Source organism: Amphiura filiformis, chromosome 14, assembly GCF_039555335.1.
Source record: "Amphiura filiformis chromosome 14, Afil_fr2py, whole genome shotgun sequence".
NCBI lineage: Eukaryota > Metazoa > Echinodermata > Ophiuroidea > Amphilepidida > Amphiuridae > Amphiura > Amphiura filiformis.
The window spans coordinates 8,265,254-8,287,080 of NC_092641.1; the positions used below are offsets into that span (position 1 = coordinate 8,265,254).

A 21,827-nucleotide genomic window follows, 5' to 3' on the forward strand; every position below is an offset into this window, starting at 1 on the left:
ACTACAAAATAAAGCGTGTACTACGATGTGAAAGGCCATCAAATGCTACATAAGTATCCATGTCTGTTTACTTCCTGACCGTAGCTCTACAATAAACAAAAACAGAACGTCCTATACACCAAGGACCGATTTCTCGATAAGATAAGATACGAAGCTTCTTACTGCAACTAAACTAGTGAATAAAATCTAAACACATCATAAGAATGGTGTACAAAAGTTACACAGAAATGGATATCAGACATGGCATACTAGCAATAGTGATATATTTCGAAGCAGTCGATGAAAATAAATATATAACTTATTAATTTTATAGAATATAATAATATTGCTCATTTACTTGAATACATGTTTCTTTCGTTTCATTTACTTTGACAACTTTGATAAGTGGTACGTTTGCCATAGTTTATTCAAAGCTAGAATACTTAGTTATATACAAAAAAATACAAAACAGTACTTTTATTAACTCGCTCTTTGAACAAGCTGAAATAAAGATACACATACCTCCATATATACTTTCATTCAAATACCCAACCGGAGTATAAATAGCCTAATTCACATGCTGGATTTTACTTTATGTTACTTATGCTAGCATGCTTATTATAGTAATATCATGGTAGTACACATTAATAAGATTATGTAATGTTTTGTTTCATTACCCTAAATATTAAACTAAAATTTTACATCGAAACACGGCAGTTGTTGTCAATCCCTTTTTAGAGATAATAAGGCAGATTAAAAAAACTATTATTTGTCACATAAAAAGTGTGTTATGTTAAAGCCGGTGAGTGAGTTGTCATTTTAAACCGTAAAAGCAGCTCTTTGACTTACTTACATACAGTGGCGGGGGAAGCATGACCACTTTTGCGGCAAAATGTCGTCCCAACAATACAATTACGGAGCAAACATGATCAAATGAGTTAGTTAAACCTATTTTTTTTCAAATCAAGACATTAATGTCCCGATTCCTCTTTTGAATATTTCGTGCATTGCATTTTTACATTCAAATGGAAAATCCACCAGATTTATATGAACATTATGTAACAACTTATTATGCTTTAACATAATTAACGGAATTCGAGTATCAAAATGACAAGATGAGGAACAGAGAGCTTCCTTCTATACCCGTATTGATGAAACTCATTTGCATGTCAAATAGACATATTGGTGGTAAAATAACATTACAATACAGCCTGACATTGGCAATGGAAATAAAAGATAACCCAATTCCCACAAGGACTGTGGGCCTACTTTTCATGCATTTCAATAATAGAATCTGAAAAGTGAATGAAATGACTGAACTAGGAATTTGCCTCCAATCCTATGCGGTAGTGAATAAAAGATTGCTCTCTTTGCTTTCTCTCATATATCTTTGCGGTTCTCCATAAAAAGACCTAATATTCAAGCTATGAGGAGTAGAGAAAAGTGTGAAAAACGAGCAATAACCGTTTCGATATACGCATTGCAAGCCTATAGGGGAAATGCAGACTTATTAAATCTGTGTGATATAAAACCACGTTTCTGTAGTATTGACACAGTATGCAAAGGATATGCAAAGCACCACGATATTTTTCTCTTTGTAGTTCATTCTTCAACGTCTTCACGGCCACCTTATATTGCCGTTCTCATTATACAATTGATATCGAAAAAGCTAAAATACAGAAAAGCTTTATATAACAGTCAAAGTGTAATTATCTTACTTCCTTTTTGAATGGATGTCATTGCATTCATTCAGTGTTTCTTTCATCGGAAAGGGGGAAGCGTTTGATCTAGTTTGTTACATTGTATATACCATGCATCACCCCGTGGATGTATTGCTATTATTACATCTACACTCTAATTTTCGTCATGCGACGAATATGTGTGTTCAAAGTTATACAAAGATACTGATACAACTATTTGTAAACCGAGTTACGTGTTTTTCGTGAAAAAGGGCAATCTGTGTCTTCAGGAAACGAAACTCAATTCCTTGTCAAATTTTAGAAATTACATTCGGAGACAAATGGAGTAACGGATCTTCATTGAAGTAAGAATGTTGCCTTATAAGAATTAATTTGACGGTGATACTTAAGTTTCAAAAGAATCTTGAAAGACAAGGAAATATAATAATTACAAATGCCGCTCTATCGGAGTTGTCACTGTAGGTTATGGCATACAACTATGGCACAATACAGAATAACAGAGAAAAAAATGCATTAAAATTTTCGGATCAAATCATTCAAAGACGCCACAATAAATCACGTCTTTCAAAGAAACGAATTGTTTTACATGTTTTACGTTTTATTCTGAAGTGCAACTTTTATATTTTATCTGTTTGTTTCATACATTCTTTATTCTAGAACTTTGTTTTTTCACAAAAATGATCTTGAGAAAATCAAGCCGTAACAGGCTAATTTTTTTTATGAAACTCTTCGTCAGTTTTGGCCTGTTTTGTATATCACCAATTTTTCCTAATTTTGTGAGGGCGCACTAACATTATGACGTCAATAGCACCATAATTTCCCGGTGCACTAAAACAATAAAGTATTCATTCCACAAAGAGGGTGGGTTGTACCAACTTCCCTTAGGAATTTTCATAAAAAATATTGAAAAAAAATTAACCAAACAGAAAAATACAGATGTGCAGAGAAACATGTAAAACGTGTAACCAAACACAATATGTATGTAAATATGTCATGAATTAACATGCATTAACACAATATTATGAGAGAAAATGCAACTTTTAATAAAGAAAGGAAATTTAAAATCAATGACTGTATAAGTATAATTAATTGTTCATAAAGGCAAATGACGTGATAACAATAGGTCATGACTTAAAGATGAAAACAAAGCGAAATATTGGCGTAACAAGTAATCAATAAAGAGTGTGAAACAGAAAAGATAACGCTACATTGTTGAAAACATACAATGTAAAGTGAGTAATGCCAATCCACACACACACCTCTATGGAACAGATGATTTCAAATGAATTCATTCATTCAAGTAACCCCATTTGAAATGGGGACTCACTCTGTGAAATATTAAGGTTGTGTATGGATTTTAACTGGAATAGCCCAATACGAGTCTGTCGCATGTATGTTTTGTTGAACCATTTTGATCTCCATCTTGAATGTCAACGTACGTCAATTGTCGTCCTGGCCAAACTCGCCAGTGACTATGTGACAATGTATCAATGAGATATCTACGTTCATATTGAACATTCGTGTCTCACTGCTACTGATCCGAATGTTACCTATAACCAAATGTCTAAGATGTCAGTTGATCAATGTTTGGAATGATTACATACCTTCATGTGGACGTAACATTGGAGGCCCTTGCCAAACATGGTAGAGTTTAATATATATCTTGCCTTACGGTTCCATATTAGTATTTTAACTACTTAATAATCAAATGCAACTATGGGGAAAATAAGCGAAGGCAATATTGATACAGTCATATCCCCTTTACAATGTTTTTTAAACTTAATTTATATTCAGCTTTTTAGAAAGTATTCAGCCACGTTTATTCTGCTTTTTTGTTTATATCTATACCTATTTCTTAATATATATTGTTTTAATATGTCATGTTCTCTTTCGTTCTTATATCATCCATTATATGTCTTCATACTCTGAAGAGCTGATATGGATGTTAAGATTATTCTACTGTTCGCAAAAGAATTAAGGTACCAGCTATGTTCATTCCTGTATATCCTAAACACAGACAGATATCAGCGGCCAATAGCTGCATATTTTAGCTCTGATTTAAAACCTCAAAGACACGCTGATCCAAAAACCCAAAGGAGAATATAATATTCAAAAGTTGCAATTTGCTCCATTGCACGTCCTATTGATTTGTGTACAAAGCGTTCTCGAAAAAAATACTGGTGCCGTGCTTTCCATTGATTGGGACATTAAAACTAGTGTCGTGCTTTCATTGATTAGAAAATAAAAGTGTAACTTTTGAGTTCGGTCCTTCTTTAGGTTTTAGATCGCCATTTCTTTAATTCTCAACCAAACGAGGTCTAAAATCAGACAATTTTGACATAATTGTCTTAGTTAAGGATATACAGGGGTGAACATAACTGGTACCTTTTTTATGCGCACGGTATATGGAAGTACTTTAAAAAGTTATGTGGCTGTATTGAAAGGTCCAATGCAGAAAATGTAAAAAATGCATCGTTGCGTTTGCAATTTTGCCACAGATGTTTATATATTCTTAATGTTTTTGATTGATGATCAAACATGAGAAACACTTTGGTTTAGATTCATGTGTTTAGGATACAATTTTTTAACAAAATATATAAAAATGGTATCTACCTGCATTAAAGAAACTTTTTGCGTCCTTCCAGATTTTAAATTATTTTTATTTACTTTAGTTTGTCATAAATTAATCTGACGTCAATAAATGATCACTGCTATTTTATGATCTGCTCAATACCCAGTATTACCATAACATTCATGATTCTACGAAATCCAAAACCATGTGAAAGTTTGATGTACATGTCATCTTAGTAATGATAATTTACCCATACAAAAGGTCGCAATACCATCTTATTTGGTGTTGTCATAGGCGCATTGCTACCATAACACCGATGCAAGAAACCCCGCAATACAATGTCGACTTCAGGTGAAATACCAAAGACCGATGACATCGACTTTATTGCATGCCAACCTAATACTTTTATTGACATATATAAATTCTTTTCAAACATTTTTCTTCAAAAAGAGCGAAATCTTCCGCAATATACGCCTTTCAATCAATTCCTTTAAAACGTTCTGCATGTTCTGTAAAATGTCATGCATGTCTCTCTACCCACAACAATGCCACATTTGCATTCGATTATGCTAATACCATTACCTGCTAGAAAATAGCTTTAAATACGGTACATCATTACATGTTTTACAAAGAAATTGTACCTGGGGATTGTACAAGGCCTACTTTTCTACTGAATAAAAAAAATGATTTATTTATTTTGCCTTCAAAAAGAAAGAGAGATTTCTCTGCCAACGTGGTGACATGATCTGCGTGTAGCCTGTGGCAACTATCTCTAGCTGACGTTGCTCACATTTGGATCATTGAGATCAGGTTGGTTCATGCAGGATACCATACTACACTGATATACAGGTTGCTAGGTACATCATAGACTGGGTTATGTTTATGCAATTGGTTCAAACTAAAAATTAAATGAATCTCTTAAAAATCATATTCGGTGGAATTTACTTTGCTAATATGAGTTAGTTTTGATGGCACAGTGCCTTGTGCACTTTTGGTTCACTAAAATTTAAGACCGTCTTAGATGAACTTTGACATAATCAAAGTGACATCATTACATCTTCTATGTTTCCCTATGGGTAGATACGATACCACATTTTTTACACTTCAAATAATGTACGTATACAATGTGAAAGGTCATCAAATGCTAAAATAAGTATCCATTTGTATGTGCTTTAAGACATTAAAATACACAATGGATGCTCTAGAAGGTACTCAAAAGAACGTCATAAGAGCCCCATGAATCTATTGACAAAAATACATACGTAGAACTTGTTTCAGGAGTTTATTAGTAATCCACTTAAAAGATAGTAAAGAAAATATGTTTGAAAAAAAAGAACATATTTGTCACATATAAAATGAGGTTCTATCATTTGTTATGTCATTTAATATACAAATACTACAATCTAAACAATCATAAAGCAAATGATACCCTGTATGTCATAACCAAATCATGAAGTTCAATTTTGAAATATAAAACGAGTCCTTATTTTCAACTTCAAATTTAAGGAAAGTGCAATGAAATACAATAAATGTAATGTGTTCCACATATTTCTTGTCATACCAAGACATATCCTGAATCCTTTTCTTTGTTTCCTTTCCATTATTTCTAGTATCGCATGCCTTTACATTAAAATTGAAATTCAGAAGATGTATGTGAGCACATGTGACGACTTCTATGCAACTGATGTTAAAACATGAACGTTATTAACTGACTAGGCTTATTAAAATGACAATACGGGAACGAAGAGCTTCCTGCGATGCTCATGTTGATGTAGCCTATTTGCATGTCAAATAGACTGAAATTGATGGTAAAATGGCATTACAATACAACCTGACATAAGCAGAGGAAATAAAAGATAACCCATTTTCCACGAGGACTGTACTTTTCATGTATTTCAAACATACAACCTGTGAAGTAAATGAAGTGACTGAATTTGCCTCCAAACTCATGCGGCGGTGAATAAAAGATTGTTCTCTCAGTACAATCTCTTTACGGTTCTCCACAGAAAAAAATCCTAATATTCAAGCTCTGAAGAGTAAGGAAAGAGTGTGAAAACAAGCAATAACCGTTTCGATATACGTTTTACAAGCCTACAGGGGAAATGTAGACGTATACGAATATAAAAAACATCAATGACTGTGCCTACCTTTTTTAGTACTGACAAGTTCAAAGGGTACCGCATTATTTCTTTTTTACAAACTATTTTTGAGCGTGTTCACGGATACCTTATATTGTCATTCGTATTTAACTAGTAGAGTGTTAATACAGAAAAGATGTATACATGTTGAGTGGACTTACGGTCTTCTTGCACTCAGGTCTTCATATAATTATTGTATGAAGCTTGGACCATAATTTTCAAAATAACATTGAAAGAAATAGAATGTATACCACGCGTACATTGAGGTTTATGATAATTATATTGTAGCTTGGACCATAGTTTTCAAAACAACCTTGAGAGAAATAGAATTATTTGAAACACGACGCACAGATTTGTCTCCGAGGATTATGATATATATTTGGCGGAGCTTATATTATTCAGGGGAACCCATTTGAAATTTGCATTCCCTGTGTGGAAGCTTTAAGATTAAGGTCGTCTCTTCCACGGAGGGTTTATGAATTTCAAACAAAAAAGCCCAATATAGAAAGACAAACTGAAAAAATCCGTTTCAATTTTCTAATCAAATCATTCAAAGACGCCACAATAAATCATGTCTTTCAAAAGATTCGAAACGTACGTGTTTTAGATTTTGTTTCCAAATGCAACTTGGATTTTTGTCTCAATATCGATTTTGTTTTACCAAAAAAACATTTTGTGAAAATACAAGACATAACAAAAATACAATTGTCTTGCAATTTCTGAAATATGTATAAGGTATTAACAACACATTAAGATAATTCACCGGAATAGCTATTAAATAAGATTAACATACAAGGCAGCTTTCCAATATTTTTCTTTGCAGCCGCCATATCAATATTATCAATAAAGTCAATTAACACGCTTTGGTACTTGAACCAGAGTTTAATGATTTTTTTCTTAAATTAGCGACCAGTATTACTACCTAAAACGACAAACAAGATACTTGCAATTTATTTTTACGTCCACAATGACCATTCATATAATGAATTTCCGTATTGTATTTGTTATGCCATTTAATATCCAAATACTACAATCTAAAATACTACAATCTACATGTTCAAAAAGCAAATGATACCCTGTAATTCATAACCAAATCATTAATTTCAATTCTAAAATGTAATACTAGTCCTCATTTTCAACTTCAAATTTAAGGAAAGTGCAATGGAATTACAATAAAATTAATGTGTTCCACATATTTCTTGTCATATCAAGACATATCCTGAATCCTTTTCTTCGTTTCCTTTCCAACATTTCTAGTATCGCATGCCTTTGCCTTTACATTGAAATTCAGAAGATGTATATGAACACAAGTGACGACTTCTATGCAACTGATGTTAAAACATGAACGTTATTAACTGACTAGGCTTATTAAAATGACAATACGGGAACGGAGAGCTTCCTGCGATGCTCATGTTGATGTAGCCCATTTGCATGTCAAATAGACTGAAATTGATGGGAAAATGGCATTACAATACAACCTGACATAGGTAGAGGAAATAAAAGATAACCCATTTTCCACAAGGACTGTACTTTTCATGTATTTAAAACATGCAACCTGTGAAGTGAATGAAATGACTGAATTTGCCTCCAAACTCATGCGGCGTTGAATAAAAGATTGTTCTCTCAGTACAATCTCTTTACGGCTTTCCACAGAAAAAATATTCAAGCTCTGAAGAGTAAGGAAAGAGTGTTAAAACGAGCAATAACCGTTTCGATATACGTTTTACAAGCCTACAGGGGAAATGTAGACGTATACGAAGATATAAAACGTCAATGATTGTGCCTACCTTTCTTAGTACTGAAAAGTTCAAAGGATAGCGCAATATTTCTTTTTTGCAATTTATTTTTGAGCGTGTTCACGGACACCTTTAATATATTGCCATTCGTATTTTACTAGTAAAGTCTAATAATCTAATATTCAAAGTCCATACAACTTAATTCCTTTATTCAGTTACTTTTTCACCCGAAAGAAAGAATATAAAAATATAAAGGATATACTGATGTTGTTTACATTCTTGCTAAGTTTATTTAACTTTAAACCTGCAGTCACCCCGTGGATGTATTGCTAATACTGCAACCACACATTAAATTATTATATTACATTGATTAACTTACAGAAATGGGTACATAATGATTGTGATAAAACCATTAATCGAAATATGCATTTGCTTTCGTGAAAAAGAGCAATGTGTGTATACATCAACGAAATACAATTGTTTATAAAAATTGGTGAAATTACATTCGGAGATTAATCGAGTGACGCATCTTTATTGAAGTAGAAAAAGTTTTCTTATATGAATTAGTTTGCTGTGGATACCACTGAGGGTGTATGAATTGTAAACAAAATAGCCCAATATAAAACGACAGACTGAATAAAAATCCATTTCAATTTTCTAATCAAATAATTCATGTATACATGTTGAGGGGTCAAGTGCACTTACAGCACAGAATTAGAGAAGGAGAACCGGGATTCCCTATACCGCCACGTACAATCGCGCCGTCAGCTATGGGGAGAAAATTGGGGGTATTCGGGTCCTTGCCGACAGTGCGCGGAGACGAACGAAAACAATTCTGCGTCTCATCAGAAGCGTCTTGGTACTCGCGTGCAGGTCGCATCGAGTGCGTCTCACAAATGCGCCCTTCATCCATGTCGCGCTTGCATGACAACGAATGCCTCGAGCGCATTCCGAGGGAAATCGAATACCCCCAATTTTTGCTCCATGCCTGTATCAAGATGGCGGTCGAGTCCTGGTTCTCTGGTTTTAAATTATGTGACTTACAATCTTCTTGCGCTCAGGTCTTCAATTAATTCTGAATTTTTTTAAAGGTATTAACAACACATTAAGATTATTTACAGGAATATCTATTAATAAGACTAACATACAAGGCAGCTTTCCAATAATTTTCTTTGCAGCCGCCATATCAATATTATCAATAAAGTTAATTTACACGCTTTGGTACTTGAACCTGAGTTTTATGATTTTTTAATTAGCCCTAAAAAGACAAACAAGACAGCTTCGAAATTTTTTTTACGTCCACAAAGATCATTCATATAATTATAATGAACTTTTGTATTTTAATATTCATAGGAAGAGTAACTAAACCAAGTCGTGAAAAAGACAATTCAATCAAATATTAGCAGAGTTTATAACAGGCAATCTAGTCGCCAAAATGGTACTAATGTGGGCAAATACATAGTTTTTATACGACACTTATTAACTATCGTGGACATTACGACGATATTTCTAAAGTACGGTAATATAGAAATATATATAATCATTTTACCTTAGCTCGTTGAATGAATACAGCCTGACATAGCGTGGCGATTCACGCGTACACTGCGCGATGTACGCCAGCGTGTGCGACTGTGCGTGCGTATCACGGAAGTGAATCCAACCATGCCAACTCACTCGTGATTGGTTAGCATTTTTAATTTTTCTATCCAAGGACGTGCGTTTTTGTTGTACGTAGTTTGATATACGCGATCCACGATCGCGGTTAAATCGCGTACAGCTGTTGAAAGTTGTGTTCTTTCATTTGAAATTTCTAGCATAGATTCGCAATAATTTCCATTTATCAATATAATTTTCCACATACAGTTTTTTATTATGTAAAATTTAGTTTACATTGACTTATATTTTACCTTACTTTACCTATGGTATCAGGATAGGATATGACAGGAAGCTTATTTCTCCACGGATGCCCATATCAACAAAGTTGTTCTTCCTTGGGGCCATAGACATAATACAACATACAAATCATATTAAAAAGAACAAAGTACAAGTAAATTATGATATCCCATATATATCCAATAAATATACCATAAGGCTGTCTCTGGTTATTGTCTTGGCTTCTCTAAAAGACCTCTACACCGGATTCTTCCTTTCTTTGTCCATTATTCGCTTCCACGTTGTCTGAGGGCGACCTGGAACCCAGGAAAGAACTGTCATGCAGTCTTCGTCTTTTTACTACTTGACTTATCCTGCTCCATTTGATCGTCATTTTTTTATATTACATGGCCATCTGATCTTCAATATTTCCTTATTTTTCCTTACTTCCAACTTCCTGTTATCATTGTCTGTGATTTACCATTTAGTTTCACAGCCGTATATCAATACGGACATTCAACCCCCCTGGGTCTACACAATCTTATCGTTGCTTAAAAGAACTAAATAGAATGAGTTTTTTTTTAAATTTCAATATTGCATAATCTTGTTTGTGAAACAGTGGATTTTTGGCATGTATATATACGACCAAAGGTATACCAGTTTGTGTGACTTTACTTAAATTCGACACAAATTGGATTTAATTTCTTTTGGAAATAAGATCTTCATATATTTATAAGTATTTTCCACAATGTGGAAATAAATAATACTATCATTGCTTTACCTACATCTGCTGCTATTTGAAATATTGTAATTTCCATTTTCAAAAGGGATAGTCTTGTTACTGTTTCGATATGGACCCAGTCCCAGTAAAAAAAATCTACTCCATTTTGTAAGCCACCGTTTTCCATTAATAACGACTCAGTGGCTATTTTTGGGAGCCGAGCAAAAATTGCAGTTGCGGAAAGTTAATTAAAATCAAAACAACATAAAAATCACATGTTTAACCACTTTCTTTACAGTAGTTGACATGGCCACCAGGGTATGGCCACCAATCCCCTGTATGCAGATATCAGCTTGCCTCAACACGGTATACACACCACGTCTTATGAGAGACGTCCTGCCTGGGGATGTCAACTTGTGCAATTTATGTGTCTCCGGAGTTTATCAAGGTCAAGATTGCTTATAGCCCCACGACAAGAAATACATATATGTAAGATCGGGAGATTCTGCTTGGCGTTCTGTAAATAATGTGATAATATTAATGATCACACGCCAGTGATTTTAAAGTTGTACAGGACAAGATGTTGATGCAGCTATCAACTGAATTACTTTGATCAAATACCTCATACTTATTTAATCTAGTGGCATTTTCAAACTGTATACTTTATTTTGATACACCCTGTATATACGTTAATGAACGCATACATTCTTTGCTGAACGATGTCCATTGGCAATCTTTGTTTATACTTACATAAAAACCCCAAACATAACCACTCAAGCTCAAAAATGTGTTTCGGTACGAGTATTTTTTTTTCGACCATTTCTACATATTCCCCTTACGCATTCGTCTTCTTTCTTATTATCCATTATAGTTCTTCCTTCTCCTTGGTTCCATTAAGCTATATGAGTTGATGTAAATGTTAAGCCTTTTAGACATCTTATGCTAATATTGTCTGAATGGAAGTAGAAGGAAGCCGTATTGTTCTATTGAAAGGCACACTGCTGAGGAAATTTCTTAAATGTTATGATGCATCGTTGCATTTGCAATTTTGCCACAATTGTTTTCAAATTTACTTGTTTATGATTGATGCTCAAACAATATTCCACTTTGGTCAGATTCAATTGTATAGCATGTTAAACTGGGGTTCACAAACGATAACTTCCGGTATCGAAACCTGTTATCCCCAGTATTGTTTACTTAAGGGTAGACGATGTATTTTAGTCGAAACAGACAAAATTCTAATTCTCATTTCTAAATCAATATATTATTGAAAATAACGCATTGATGTTTTGCAAAAGTTTATTCTACAAATAGTATAATTTGAACACTTTCTTGATTTATTGTTGTCAATGAGTTATGTACGTTTGACAAAAGTGCTGTTGTTTCAGCCCTCTTTACAAAATAACTCAAGAACCACTGGACATATATCTGTGATATTTGAATTCTTCTACACACTCGCTATATAATGATCAATGCAATTTTTGACAAAGCTCACTACCATTCGCAAGATGCTGTGAACTACCAAATCGCAACAGTTTAAAATAGTTGCTAACATTAAAGAAAACTGAAGTAAGGTGTTTTTGGTTTTCGATAGTTTGTTATAATCTGACATGTTGTTACTGATAAAGATTAAATTAAAGTGTCTCAATGTTCACGATGTGTTTGTTTGTGTGTCATGTTAAGAGTAAATAAGGAATTTTAAACTGTAGAAATGTGGAATATCATGAAATATTCTTGAATTTGCGATATAAACAAACAGCGAAAACCAAATCAAAACAAACTTATATACCAAGTTTGATGTACATGTAATGCTAATACTAATAATAGTAGTAGTAATAATAATAATAAATAATAATAGTAATACACCCACTCAAACGGCCACACTATGAATCATGAATCACGTTCATAGTAGCGATGTATGAAATCTCGCAATAGCCCACAATCCAAGATATCACGCAATAGCACACAATGCAAGAAATCTCCCAATAGCTCACAATGCAATAAATCTTACAATAGCTCACAATAAAATATCGGGAATGTGTAATACCGAAGACATGTACGTGATGACATCGACTTTATTGCAAACCCACCCGGGTAGATTTACCATACCATTGACATATTTCTTTAGTGAAACATCCGTCTTCAAAAAGAGCGCAATCTTCCGCAATATATACCTCTTTCACTCATCCTTATATATTTTCTTTAAAATGTCACATATGTCTTTCTACTCATAACAATACCAACTTTACATTCGTTTTTTTGTGCTACCATTGATTTCCTACTTCAAAATAGCTTCAAATGCGGCATATCAGTGCAAATTTTACAAAGAAACTGTACCCGGGGATGAAAAGGCCTACTTTTCTACTGAGTAAAAACATGATTTATTTATTTTGCTTTCCAAAAGAAAGAAAGGAGGTTTTTCTCTGCCAACGTGGTGACATGATCTGATTATAGCCTGTGGCGAGTATATCTCTCGCCGTGGTTGCTCACATTTGGATCATAGGGTTACGTGTTTCAGGCTGGATGCTATACTACCATGACTACACTGACATGCAGGTTTCAAGGTACACCACCCACTGGATTATATTCATGCAATTACTTCAATCTAAATATTAAACAAATCTTATTTTTAATTATGTTCGTGGCATTTTCTGTGCTAATATGACTAAATTTTGATGACATGGTGCTTGGTGCACGTAGTTTATCTTCGAATTTTACGACCGTTTTAGATGAACTACTTTGGTAAGGTATTGTAAGCTAATGCGATTAACGTGATATAATCAAAATGACGTCATTATAAGGAGATTCTTCAATGTTTCTCTACTGATAGCTAATATACCAAGTTTTTACCCCATACTTCAATGTGGAATATCGTTTAATGGGTAGTTGTAAATTTAGTAATGTATCGAAACGTATGGAAATGGATGGAAAAGGATGGAAATGGGTGGAAATGGATGGGAAAAGGATAGGAACGGATCGAAAAGGATGAAAATGGGTCGGAATGAATCAAAATATGACTCGAACATCTCGAAATAAGAGCTAAAATTCATCAAAATGTGTTTTCTTATCCTGTGTCTTCATTTGTTTTCCTGTCTTCCCTATTTTTGCATTTCTTTCTTTCTTGCTTTTTCTTTTCATGCAAATAAAATTCAAATACTAGTAATCATGGTAATGGAAGGAAGAAAGAACAATTAGGCCTCGATTTTCTTTTAATTAATCAATTAACACAAGAAAGAAAGAAAGAAAGAAAGCACAATTCTTCTTTAATTTTAGATTAATATTAAAAGATATTAATTAATTAAATAAATAGTTGTACTTTATTTTTCTCAATGACATTATTTATTAGCATTAAATAAAAACTCCATGATTTCAATTAGGTGTAAGTTGGGACATATGACTTGACAAGCATTACAAAAATTAAAATGCCAAAAATCAGGTTTGAAAAAAAATGACCAAATTAAAAGATCGTACATTTATGGCTTTAACTTTTGATTTATATACATTTTTATAGGCCTATTCCTGCATATTGTAGGAGGATATCGCTAGTATGAGTTTTCAATTCCCCTGTCAAATAGACCTTAAAATGTGTTTAAACTTAATCTGAGCATAAAATTCTAGAATTTGATTTAATATGATTTAGATATCATATCTATAGACCAATTTGGTGAATGAATTGTGGAAAAATAAACAATTTTTATCAAGACAATTTTCACCAAACTTTTTATGATGCAGTTCTTCTCCAGGATTGTTACTTTCTATTTATAGTACTTTATAATAGCTGATGAACTACTTCAAAAAAGGATTTTAAAAGATTTATATTTCAATAATTATCTTGAAAAGTTTGCAACTGGTGTATGTATGATGCCATGAACATTTAATTACACAAATTATGTTGAAAATTTGTATTATGTGGTAATATTACATTATGGCCTTGACCTATTGAGATCTGCCAATGTTTCATCACAGATATTCGAATGTTATCATAGTATCTGTGGTTTCATGCTGCTGTGGTGGCTTTTACTGGCCACACTCTGTCCTGTGATTTGAGCATTTTGACCGACGGGTGAAACACATTTTGACGAATTTTAGCTCTTATTGTACTCATTTCGAGATATTTGAGTCATATTTTGATTCATTCCGACCCATTTTCATCCTTTTCGATCCATTCCTATCCTTTTCCCATCCATTTCCATCCTTTTCCATCCATTTCCATACGTTTCGATACGTTACTAAATTTACAACTACCCATCGTTTAATACTCACATCCATTTTGTTTACTGCGTGACAATGATAAACCCAATGGATGCGTTGGAAATACCCCATAAGCAAGCAAGAGGAACGTTGCAAGTACTCAATGGGTCTATTGTCAATATTTACGGTATGTAAAACTTGTTCTTAAGAGCTCTTTTGACTGCGCAAAGTTTAATTATTTGAAAGAGCGGTCATTCACATTTATTATGATATACTGTTTGGTTCAAGACAAAGGCCACTGCATTAAGACTATGTAATAAAGAATACTGATAATAAAAATGCCTCCATGCGCTAATGAATATTAAGTTTCTTTTATAGAAAATATTGCACAATTGGTCAGTTGAATTTGCCATGTAAGAAAACATATGTGTTTTTGTTTAGATTACTTGTCTGATTTTCATCTAAAAATATACGCTTTTTATGATTTATTACATTAATAATTAAGTTACAGCATCTTTAATTAATGCATTTTAAAGAGTGCACAGCCACGTTAAAACGACAAAACTGAGAGCATCCTTCAATACCCGTGTTGAAGTAGTATAAATCCATTTGCATGTCAAATAGACTGAAATTGATGGTAAAATGACATTACAATACAGCCTGATATAGGCAGTGGAAATAAAAGATAACACATTGCCAACAAAGACTGTACTTTTCATGCAATTCAAGAATACAATATGAGAAGTCAATGAAATGACAGAATTAGTAATTAGCCTCAAATCTCATGGGTTGAATGGGCTATTCTAGTTGAAATCCATACTACCCCCGTGGAAGATTGTGGAAATATGTTCAACGGGGGGAGTATGGTTTTCAAATGTAAATGGTCACGGTTAACCATTTTGAAACCCGTACTCCTTCTATATTATGGCTTTACCTATATCTCACACAAATGGATGTTACACAATTTGTGTATTCTAATCAAAACTTATACTCCCTCTGTAGAAGACTTTAGCTAAATCTTCCACAGGGGTAGTGTGTATTTTAAATGGAATAGCCTAATGAGAGACTGCAGTGAAATACCTTTACGGTTCGTTACAAAACGAACACACATTCAAGCTCTGAAGAGTAAGGCAACAGTGTTTAAGCAAACAATAACTATTGTGATATATAGTGTCCACAACTTATAAGTTCCCCCTAAATACTTTTTTAAATAATTAGAAAAATATTTGACGAAACGTGTAAAAGGATATAAGTAGCCTTGTTTGTTTTACACATATGGACCAAATTATAGCGTCGCACATCATTGCGTTCAGTCACAATGGTTCATTGTGTAAAAAACGGACCGTTTTAAACGATGTCAAAAGTGGCATCTGAGTCCATAGGAGTCAGATCTCAAACAATACAGTAGGCCAGGTGTATTCATGTGTTTGTTAACGAAAACATGACTGTTATGGATGAGGTGTAACTTTTAAAACGGCCTCTTTTCTTACACAATTAACCATTGTGAATGAACACAATGATGTGTGACGCTATAAATTGGTACACATGGGTAAAACAAATAGGGCTATACAAATCTTATTACATTTGTATATTTTAAAAAGTACAAGGGGGAACTTATAAGTTGTGGACTGTATATGTGACCCGGCAGCACAAACGAGCCGTAAATTCCCTAAATTGTATTCTGTGTTACGGTGTAAAATGTGTACGAAGGTCGTATTCATCGATAACTTAAGCTGGCCCGACATCCGTCTTATTTTGATAGTCAAAAACTAATCAATAATCCTATTGTTGAAGTGGATAATAAGCTTCTACCTTAGATGGCCGGCTATAGAACTTTTAATAGCTCTGGTCTTTGTTTGCTTTTGCTAAATCCTGTTCAAGTGGTGGGTTACCAGGCATTGTATTTTGTACAGGTATGCATAACCAACAATTAACAATGAGAGAACTTTCTTAAACCTCGTTGACTTGGGGATGATTTGAAATGACCGCCAATTATGACTATTTGATATATATTGCCAGCAATGTGGAAAAAGAGACACATGTAAAAACGTAAAAAGCTCTAATTTTGTTGAAGGAGCAAAGTTTAACAAACCATAACCCGCTTCTGGATATCGTTTGAAGTCAAATGATATACCATTTTTAAGTTTATGATGTTTATTTTTTAAACACGAAATAAAACAAAATTGACCTGGGGAGGAATTTACGGCTCATTCGCCGTGGACGGTCACATATGTTTGGCATACCTATAGGGGGAAGTTGGTTTAAAATATTCCTTTGATATTGACACATGCAAAGGATATGCAAAGTACACCTTGAGATTCCCTTTTGAAATTTAATTCTTGAACAAGTTTATGTCCAACAACTTAGTGGGATACTACAAAGGTCATTCAAAAAGTTCAACCTCTGTATACCAAATCTGTATTCGCGCTAACCAACACATCTCAACAAAAAATATCACATTTGCATTAAAAAAACTTATATTTTGTAGCCAAGATTTAAGAATATAAGCATGAGCAATTTCAATATAATGGTACGCAAGATAAGAGAGATGTGACGATGGAGGTAGAACTTTATGAATGACACTAATTGTACAAACATTCTAAATAATGTCCTTCCTTTTTGTATGGATATTGTTACATTCATTCAAGTTTTCTTTCACCCAACAGGTTTTATTGTATTTTATTTTGATATGAAGACCTGAGTGCAAGAAGACCGTAAGTCCAGTTGGCCCCTCAACATGTATACACTAAAGTTGCGTAGAGTTTTGTATAGTTTGGTAATATTTTATACATGTTCAGGGGCCAAACCAAGTCCTTCACAACCTTGATGTTTTCACCCTGGAACATGTATTAAACATTATAAACCCTAAGAAACTAAACGTAACTTTAGTGTATACATGTTGAGGGGCCAAGTGGACTTACGGTCTTATTGCGCTCAGGTCTTCATATACTCTATATCGAACCCCGTGGATGTATTGCTATTATTTCATCTACACTTATTAGTTTCGTCATCAACTCTCAAAGTTATACAAAGCTCGTGATACAAACATTTGTAATCTGAGATACGCGCTTTTCGTTAAAAAGGGCAATCCATGTCTTTAGGAAACGAAACTCAATTCTTTGTCAAATTTGTGTAATTACATTTTGAGACAAATCGAGTAACGAATCTGTATTGAAATATGAAAGTTTTCTTCTATGAATCAATTTTTACGGTGGATACTTAAGGTTCAAACAATCTTGAAGGGAAGGCAAAGGAACGCCACGGTTAGATTTGTCACCGAGAGTTCTGCTATATTTATAGTTTGGAACATATAAAATGACCAAAATTGAACATAGACGTTAAGTCGTGTCTTTCAAGTAAACATTTTTTTCTTGCTCTCTAAATATTTCTCCTGAAATGCAACTTTCTTCTTTTTTACCTGTTTTTTTTAATTGAGTCAAATACTCTCTAGAAGACCATCTTCCAAAATATTATTTTGTAAATAAAATAAGTAAAAAAAATCGTAATAATTGCGTTGATAGAATTTCAGTTTTAAGTTCTTCTTCCTAGAACATCTTTATAAATAAGCATACCAGATACTCTCTATCTGGCATATGGTATCTATTTCTACTCAAAATGAAATTTCATCGTGTATATTATAACTATTTAATAACAGCAGCTGCACAAGCAGCATTGCAAATAAAGCAATGGTAGCATTTGATATTTCCACAATTTGGTAAACAAAAAATCCACGAAACATCAACCTCTCAAAAGCCAACCTGAATTGCTCGTTTTACACCGTACACAACATTGTAGCCTTATAAATTCAGTCAAGTTCATTCTGAATTGATTTTTTGCCTACTAATATATCGCATGCTTTTCATCTTTAATAAATGACCTATTATCACGTCATATGTCTTTGTGCAAGATTGATTATCCGTATTGACTTATAGTTAATTTCACTTTCTTTGTTAAAAATTGCCTTTCTTTCTCTCAATTTCGAGTAAATAGGTCGCTCCTTCCACCTTGTTTTGTAATATCTACGGCGTGTCAAAATACTATTCTCTTTATATATGTATAGCCAAATTTGTAGCAAGCTATTTTGTGTACCAGACGGCTTAATGCCGGAAAAGATATACTCTCGTGGTTTATTCTTCCTTCAGGACACGTAAGTGGTTTCGGCAGTCTAATAGCGCTTCGGAGAAAGACTCATGTATCTACGTTTACTTTTTTCATTTACATTTTAAGATCCGTCAGCAAACTGAAGTGTGATGAAACTAAACCCCTCTCTGTTAGTTTTTAAATTGTATCATATTAGCACAGGGAATGTTGTCATAAAAATGCGATATTCATATTAATTTGTTCCTTGCAGAGCGGGATGGATTTATTCATAGGCCTACATATTGCAGTAGGAATTGTGCCGCTGTTACGAACGGGTATTGGTACGCAAACAATTACACAGATGGGTATTTCATTGTCTGTCATAACTTAATATCAGCATGCTTCATGTAAAATATATGCCAATTGTGATATTGCACCACCTTAACTTTGCCAATTTTAAATTACCAAAGTAAATTATAATAGTATTCTCATAAAATTATACCCTATACTCTGAATTTCAACGTTAATTTACTTTAGAATACTCTAACGAAATCATGTAAAAGTAGCATACAAATAGACCTAATTTGTGTACTGTTTATATTATGAATTCTTTATGTTTTTTGTTTTTTGTTTTTTTTTGTTTTGTTTTTTCATGGTTTGTTTACAAAAATTCGTGTTTGAAAATGGTAATCAAAATTGGGAAACAAACAGGTAAATAAAAGTACACTTTGTATTTCACACAAAAATATATCGCATATAAAATTGTTTTGCATTAATTTTGAAAGATAATTATGATTTATTTTGGCGTCTTCGAGTGATTTGTATTACAAAATACAAATTGATATGCTGTCAACAGTACGACACGCTTTGTCTGTAATGTATGAAGCTTTAGTATAATACAGTTTGCTATGCCAAATCTACACCGGACATTTTTGTTTAATCGATATCCTTTTCTCATGAAGAATGCTCATCTCGGTTTACCAATCTCTAAATAACATGTATAAGTAATGTTCATGTTATGAAAAGTTTTTTGTTTGTCAAAACCAGGTGAAGAAACTTACATTTCTTGCTGACAGTTTCGTCAGTGAACCACTGACTTTCTCGAAGCTTGGTGTTGTTGTGATGATCCAACAGCTGATGACTGGCGGGAAGTTATATCACTTCCGGTAGCGTTGTTAGTCTTGCTACAAGTCTCCAACAGTGGATCAAACACGTGACTCAGATTGTAGACCCCCTCGTCTCTGTTCATAACTCCTCGCCCCCTTCTCCTGATCTGGATTGATTCTTTTATCCATCTCGCTTTTCATGTGTTTAATAACCAAACCTGATGAACCTGTTCCAATAATGTTCATGTTGGTAATATATACAAATAGTAAGTTTAGCTGAAATGACAGCAAAAACGTCTTTGGGGTGATATAAAAAAAAACCGTAACTAAACCTAGTACTAATGAAACCAATTTTGCGTTCCATTTTTGTTTCAGAAACTTCTCCCTTTCGGGTAAAAAATGAACTGAATGTATGTAACGATATCCATACAAAAAGAAGGTAAGTTATCTACACTTTAAATGTAAGATACAGCTTTACTGAATAATTGAGACATTGCAGATGAAATAAGATTTGTAATATAAGGTGGCCATGAAGAAGTTGAAGAATGAATTGCGACGAAGAAATATCGCGGTATCCTTTGTATGTGTCAATACTAAGAAAGGTAGGCAGAATCGTTATATATCACACAGGTCTGCTGCGCTTTATAAGTCTACATTTCCCCTATGGGCTTGCAAAACGTATATCGAAACGGTTATTGCTCGTTTTTCACACTTTTCCTCCAAGTCTTAGGGCTTGAATATTAAGTCTTTTTTGTGGTGAACATTGTACACGGATTTCAATGAGAGAACAATCTTTTATTCACTACCGCATGAGATTGGAGGTAAATTCCTAATGCAGTCATTTCATTTCAATTCTCAGATCGTGTTATTGGAATGCATGAAAAGCACATTCCTGGTGGAAAATGGGTTATCTTTTATTTCTTCTGCCTATGTCAGATTGTGTTGTAATTTCATTTTACCACCAATTTTCTAGTCTATTTGACATGCAAATGGGTTACATAAACACTCCTATTGAACGAAGTTCGTCGTTCCCCCTATTGTCATTTAATAAGCCCAGGCAGTTAATAATGTGAATTTTTAAACATCAGTTACATAGAATATATCACACGTGGTCACGTAAATCTCTCTCATTTCCCTCTTTGAATGTGGCGGCCATGGGAAAATTAATTGAAATGACAAGGAATGATAATAACGTGTCCATTGTAATGTCATGATAACCAATTGAACAGCTTACTATCCACTGCCTAGCACCACGGTGTCATCTGTGAAGCCAGTTTTGTTATAATGACACGAGAACTCATTATGATTGCGTCCTAATTATTAAGTAATACGCATGTTATGTTCACTCCTTACAAAAACAATTTGACATGTTTGAAAGTGTCATTGGAATACTGTGGTATGTTCGTGGTCTCAAAATACTGCTCAGATTCGAGTTTAAGGGGGTACTACACCCCTATGGTAAATTCGTGACTATTTTTGCATTTTTCTCAAAAAATAATAACACAATGGTAACAAAAGTTATGTATATTATTGGGGCAAGGAATCCAATTACTACACTGTAATTTTAGTGACTCAAGACAAGCGGTTCAGTATATATGATACAAAATGAGGTACATTCTAGCGGTACCTCTTTTCTTATCATAAATAACGAACCATGTGTCTTGGGTCACTGAAATTCCAGTGTAATAATTGGACTCCTTGCCTAAATATACATAACTTTTTGTTACCACTG

The 21,827-nt window shown here is 33.6% G+C and overlaps 1 protein-coding gene across 2 annotated transcripts in view; it reads left to right on the forward strand.

Moving 5' to 3' along the window:
• Window positions 1-21,827, forward strand: part of LOC140169646 (potassium voltage-gated channel unc-103-like) — a 335,180-nt gene that overhangs the window by 37,728 nt on the left and 275,625 nt on the right. For both annotated transcript variants that reach the window (XM_072192927.1, XM_072192928.1), the window contains exon 2: window positions 20,471-20,534. The gene's annotated coding sequence lies outside the window, so the exon portion shown is untranslated. The remainder of the gene's footprint in view (window positions 1-20,470; window positions 20,535-21,827) is intronic.